Raw genomic sequence first — 6628 nt, forward strand, 5'->3', positions numbered from 1 at the left:
CGCTGCCTCCAGGGCGCCAGGGGCTCCAAGGTCACGAGCCCCAAGAGACCGTGGGCGGAGCCGCCTCCCTGGGGCGCCCGCCCGACCCCAAGGCCGCACACCCCAAGGCGTGCAGCCACCTGCCGCTCCCGCGCGGCCTGGACGACCTGATGCGCCACCATTAGCCAGGAGCAGGGCAGGCGATGTCCAGCTCGCGCCCCCCCGCCTGCCCCGCGGCCCATTCCCCGGGGCTCCCCATCTCCCTCCACCCAGCCCAGGACCCCGCCTGCAGGTCAGGGCCCAGGGAGCCCCAGTGAAGGCAAACACTGCCCTCTGGGGTGCCCGTCCCCGAGGGTGCAGCCACCCGTGCCCACCCTGGTCCCAGCGAGTGGTGTGGGGGTGCGCAGCAGGCACCCCACTCCCTCTACAGCCCTCCCCTAACCTCCATTGTTTTGCAGCCCAATGAGCCAGACCCAGCCTGGCCCAGGCAGGCCCTGAGGGCGGCTTCCCCCACCCCTCCGGAATCTGGGGACCTGGCCTACCTGAGGCCCCTGAGGCTCCAGTCAGCTCGCTCCGTGCCACCGGGCTGCTCTGGGGACTCTGCGTCCTAAGGTCGGCGGGACCCCGGGACCCCTGTGCGCCCCCAGGCCGCAGATCCGGCCCCACCCTGCTCCCCTTCAGTCTGGCGGGGGAGCGCTCCGGCCTGGACACGGCAGGAAGAGCCGGCGGCCATTCGGGACCCCAGGCCTTTATCATCGTTTGGCCCACAAGGCCGGATGCCAGGTTCATGGGGAGGCCCACTGCGGCTGGGGACGGCTGAGCGGGTGGGGGTGGGGGCCTCCAGGTGGCCAGTGAGCTCCTAGGGGACGGGACAAGTTCGGCCAAAGGAGCTGCCCGGAACAGGGCGTTGGAGGGGTCAGCGGTGGGCGCCGGGCGCCGGGCACCAGCCCTCCCCGACCAAGCCCTGCCCCGGGGATGGCAGACCTCAAGGGCGTGGCCATGATTTGGTTTCTAGAAAGTGCTTGCTGCTGCTCTTGAGTTGTGGGACAGGAGGAAGAGACTGGCAAGGAAGACAGGCCCCTTGGGTATGGGCAGGGTGCACATCACCAGGACTGGGGCGGCCTCCAGGCCTACGTACACATGCCGGGACAGAAAACATTCTACACACTACATCCGTGCAGTTTATTTCATGTCAAGCACTTCTCAATAAAGCTGTTAAGGGCTAAATGTTACCCATAAAATCCACATTTTTTGTCCCTCTGGGAAAGTTACTCCTGTCAACAACTCTGGCTCTACACATCCCTTCTCCCCACAGCCGAGGAGAGTGAGCCCCGCCTCACCGACAGCAAACTGGGAAGCCACGAGTCCGTGTCAGCTTGTCACCCGGAGGCGGCTGAGTCGGAAATGCCAGCCCTGTATTTACCAGCAGCAGGGCTGTGCCATGAGACCCAGGAGAATCCACAAACTTTAGGTTATGCACTTTACAGGGTAAGAGTCACTGCCCACAGAGATCCCGGAGGAAGATCCTGAGATTTCTGTACACCCTCATCCCACAGGGAGCATGGACATCTGCAGACGCCCCTTCTAAGTACACACGTCCCCCCACTCCACTGTCCCAGGCACAGTACCCTGTGGGCCTTCTAGTCCATGATGCTCGCCTGTGCCGTTCTGGACATCAGGGAGCGGCTCCTGCGCAGACCCAGAAGACACATTCCTCACAGTAGCTGCGAGTACTCGACATTCCACAGGAACAAGGTGCCGATTCATGTCACTTCCAGGGTAGTGGAGACTTTCAGATCTGCCCTCCTCAGAATGCAGCCAGATCAAAGGGTCCAGATCATAAAGCACTCGTCTATTCTAAGAAGCTCTGGGCAACAAAATTTAGGCCAAACCAGATTAGGGTCTGTCCTCCGCCAGCCTGCTGTCCACTCAGGTCGTGCTGGAAAAATGTGCTCCTCCCTGCACGTGAACAGGAAGCAGTTCTTTCCTCAGGCCTCTTCACACAGTGCATGGCTCCCTCCCCGCCCCGTCCCCAGAGTAGAAACTGCCACACTGGCCTGTACCATGACACACTAGAGCAGCACGCGGCAGGCAATCTCAGCTGGGTGTGCAGATGCAGAAAGACTAGTCTGAGCTGTATTATTCAACAGCCGACAATGCCCATGAACCAGGAAAATCCCTCTGGCAACTCATATCAAACGCAGCTTAGATCCCTCGGCCAGAGTGAGATCACTCCCGCTCAGTCCCCAGCCATGGGGAGGGAACAGGCGTGTTGGTGCTGGCAGGGCAGGAGTGATGCATGGTGCCCAACGGGGGCGTCAACAGGGATCCCACAGGGACTTAAGGTAAGCTTTCGCTCTCCTCAGGAAGGCTAGGGCTCTGCCTAGGGACTGCGCGCTCCCTAGGCAGAAGGAATAGAGTTAGGAAAGGCAGGAATCACCAAACTTATGAACTAATCGGCTATGAGTAAGAATCAGTCCAGGGAAAGATGCCCTTTTATCGTTAAGCACACTCTTGATAAACGTAACATTAAGTCGATTCATGCTCAGTCGGCAGCACCTTCAGACCTTGTAGAGCTGTGTATCCTGGTTCCCTGGAGACAGGAACTTAAATACAAAAACTTAGGAAAAAGTGGGAAAAGAGGAGGCTGTACTACTCCCACCTTGGGCCTAACAACACGCCTGTTAAAACCTTGTGGAGACTCTTGAGATATGCGCTGGACCCTCTGCCAGAGCCACAAGTTATTAATAAAAGACTAAAGACGATTTATAATGCCTCAGATGAAGCTACACCTCTTTTACACAAACCTAGTTCTGAGGCTTTTGTGGCAAATCAAAATAAACATAGATCAGGCTGATGATGAGACATCAAAGAAAAAAGGGATGACAAAAAAAATCATCGAAGAAGTATGAATTGACCCTACCCCCTACAAAAAAGAGAGAAAAAAACCCTGAAATGATAAACATGCTCTCACCAGTCTTTTTCCTTTAAGAACATTTAGAAACATTAACAGTGATGTTGTACAACTAAGCTAACAATATTTTTTTAATAAGGCCTTCAGTTTTAATTTGGTATTTCCTTGAAATTTTTCTTTTATTCTTGTTTTTATCTTTTCAATTATTTTTATCATTTGGGTTTATATGAACAAAACTGCAGTTACATAAGATTCCACATGGAGTAACTAAAACTGTCTGTGTCTGTATGTTAAATATCTGTATGTCTTGTCCTTGTGCTTAACTGTCTTGACCTCGAGGTTATAAAATTGATTTAGATGGTATCTATAGATATTGGGGGGGGGGGCAGAATCTAACAAGCAAACAAAACTGATGAGAACTGGTATACATGCTTTGCAAATACAATCTGGGGTAATTTTTGGTCCGTGGTAAACTAATTTGTCCTATAATGTTGTAAACAGACGCTTCTAAGGTTGTATTGGGTATATTTTTCCTTTTGCTTGGGTTGCTAATGTCAGGAAAGTGAAAGTTTGGAGAAAGTAAGGTTTTTGAGGACCAAGTCCCTAGTCATGAAGGAAAAACAGAAGGCTATGGTTTGACTGTCACTTGTACTACTGATTGAGCCGGAGATTTCACAAAGACTGAGATTGTTGTTGCTGTTTTTTCTTACATTGGTGACAAAGCTTCCCAGAATTCTAAATTTAAAGTAAAAGTTGATAGTCTGTCATTTGGTTCATCAAAGGAAATTTTGTGGAACCTCAGTAGAGCTCCTGAGACACCCCACAAAATTTCTCCCTCTCCTCATAAACAGACATTCAGATCAATTTATCCAATTTGGCGTAAATTAAAACTAAAAAGGAAGCATTAAAAAAAAAGTCTTCGACAAACACAACTGTCAACATTGTTTTTCTAAAACGTGTATCATTTTTCTTATATGTAAATTATAATGTCAATCATTGTTCTAAAATACTACATTTCAACAATTTGGTATTTACTATATTTATATATTTATTGGTATTTATATAGTTATTGGCCAACACTTAAAATTTACAAATATTAAAATTTTACCAGTTTCTTTGATAAACCTAATATAGACTTTAGAATTTTAAAAATGGTATCAAAAATCTACATAAAATAGATGTAATACTTTACAATTTACATTAAAATTTAAGTTCCTTGGAAGCCATCATATGTAACAGATTTTCCATTTCATCAGCTGAAATGTTATATATAAGCTTGTTTTTCACTAAAAATTGAGGGTTTATAATACGTTATAAAGGTTAAAAAATTTTTTTTATTTGCTTTTTTGCTAAAAATTTGTGGTGTCTAAAGATATATATATATATGTGTGTGTATATATATACTTTTTAAATGTTTGGTTAAACTTCAAGGTATGTAGTAAGTTATAAAAGGCTTGAGGAAAGTAAATTTTATTTGCCTTGGTTAAAAAAAACTGCAAATAATGGGTTTTTAAAAAATATGTGTGTGTTTGAAAATAGGACATTATTTTGGTCGATTTATTCATATGATGAAAAAAAGACTGATTAATCTTATGGTTAAATGTTTTTGTTAAAATAAAATTCTAGTCTTAAAAAATCACCAAACCTTAAAATCACAAATATTGAAATTACAACAATCAGATTATGAATACACTTATGGACATAATATATTAAATTATGTTTTATTTGTCATCAACTATCTTAATTGTGATTCTCTCCACTGGGAGCCAAAACAGTTCAAACCAAAACCACTAGTTATGTACAAGGACCTGCTGACAAAATTATAAAAACTACCAGATGTATTGCTAACTTGTGCGCAAGGCTATGCTTCTATTTTTTTCCACAGGATGCCAACTCACTCTTCTAGATCCCGGATAGATTCTTCAAAATCATGGCTCACAGGCTTCCGCCACTCCCAAGATCGACTCGTAGACTTTTGCCTCCCATAAACGTTCCACTCGAGGACAGCTTACAACTCTGCCCCTTCTTCTAAAGCTACTGAAGATACTTTGGTTCCTCCTTCGCTGGCTGTGATTTAAAATATCGTAATAACTAATTGTCTGTTAATCTACTTGTACTATATTGCCTGTTGATTTAGATGTTAAATAGTATAACTTTGGTACCTATACTCTCCAGCTGGTTAAATAAGCTTTAAATTGTCTAAGAGATTAGTTGCTGCTTTAATTGTAAAAATTACTGCTCTTTACTAATTATTAGTTCTTCTCCTATATCTACTACTGCTTTAGTACAAAAAATACAGATAATAATGTAAATAAATTAACTCAAAAATTTCCACTGCACTGTATTTATAAAAACAGTTAAAAAATTTGAGGCTCATTTAAATGTTTTAAAAGAGATTGCTTTATATGTAGATAATCAGATTTAAAATATTAAAACTCATTGTCACTCTCAATGCAAGTGGATTTATGTTATCCCCATCTGTACAACTCCTGTTCCATGTAAAAAATCATTTACCTGTTATATGGAATAATACTAATGTCTCCCTTGATATGTCTACCTTACAGGATGAAATTAAGATAATTAGCCTTTCTTATACAACTCTGCTGCTTCTCCTGCCCAAATTGCTGACTCTTTCCTCTCTGCTCTTCAACATTATACCTCTACAGCTGCTTAGCTCTCCCCTCCCTGATTAATTTTGACATTTCTCTCCTAATCATTCTCTCTCTCGTTTATATTTCCAGTCCTCCTCACAGCCCTCTTCACAGCCCTCAAAAAGACCCACATCAAATTAAAGGTGCTTCATCTTCGATTAAAAAAAAAAGGGGGAAATGACACAAGCTATGCAACTTCTGTCGCCAGATACGGTTTCGATGGAGGGGAAGTGCTCTGAAAAATCAGAACTTCCACGCTAACTTATGTTATGACCTCCTTTTTCTGTATAATCATAATATCAGAATATTCTGAGCAATCTTCAGTTTACAACTGGACTGCCTCAGCCTCATTAGGTGCTGCCTGGCCCAGACAAGCAAGCACTGCACCAGGGCGGGAAATTCCTCAACGTCAAATAATTTTACTATTGGCTGATTAATAAAAGCAATTGGCTGCTATAGCAAAATCAGTATTATAATATGAGGCAGTACTAGAACATATTCTTTTACTGCCCGGATGGACGAGAACCCAAATCTCATCACTCTACTATCTCATATAAGTCTTCTATTCAGTTTCCAACGAATTATTTAAGCTTTCTACTGTCTAGTCTTTAGATAAGGAAATTCACCCAAGTCTTCTATTTAGTTTTTAAGGAACTACTCAAGCTTTCTATTCAGTTTTTAAAGAACTTTACTGTATCTCCTTTTGTGATTGATGTACAAGAAAATTTCTCCTTCCTGTCCTCACTTTACTTTACCTTCTAGGATATCTCAATGAGAATGAGAGCCAAAAGTAGTAGTTAGGGTTTAAGGGACTTTATTTTGGTTAATCTTCACTGTGGTAAATGTAGTATTATTAGTCTTAAATTTTATCAATCTATGTACCTGTTTTAACCTTTAAAAGAATAAAGTTATAATAAAAGAATAATGTTATAATCTCAGCTGAAGGTCAATAGGACCCCAGACTTGTTCTTAGAAAAAAGATGATGGTGATCTCTCAGCCCAATTCATATGCAAATGTTATCCCACTGCTTGCTTGAAATGTATAAAACAAACCTCTGCTGAAACCAGAGCAGGAAGACTTGCA

This window comes from Condylura cristata, unplaced genomic scaffold (genome assembly GCF_000260355.1).
Source record: "Condylura cristata isolate star-nosed mole 26May11 unplaced genomic scaffold, ConCri1.0 scaffold00066, whole genome shotgun sequence".
In the NCBI taxonomy this organism is placed as follows: domain Eukaryota; kingdom Metazoa; phylum Chordata; class Mammalia; order Eulipotyphla; family Talpidae; genus Condylura; species Condylura cristata.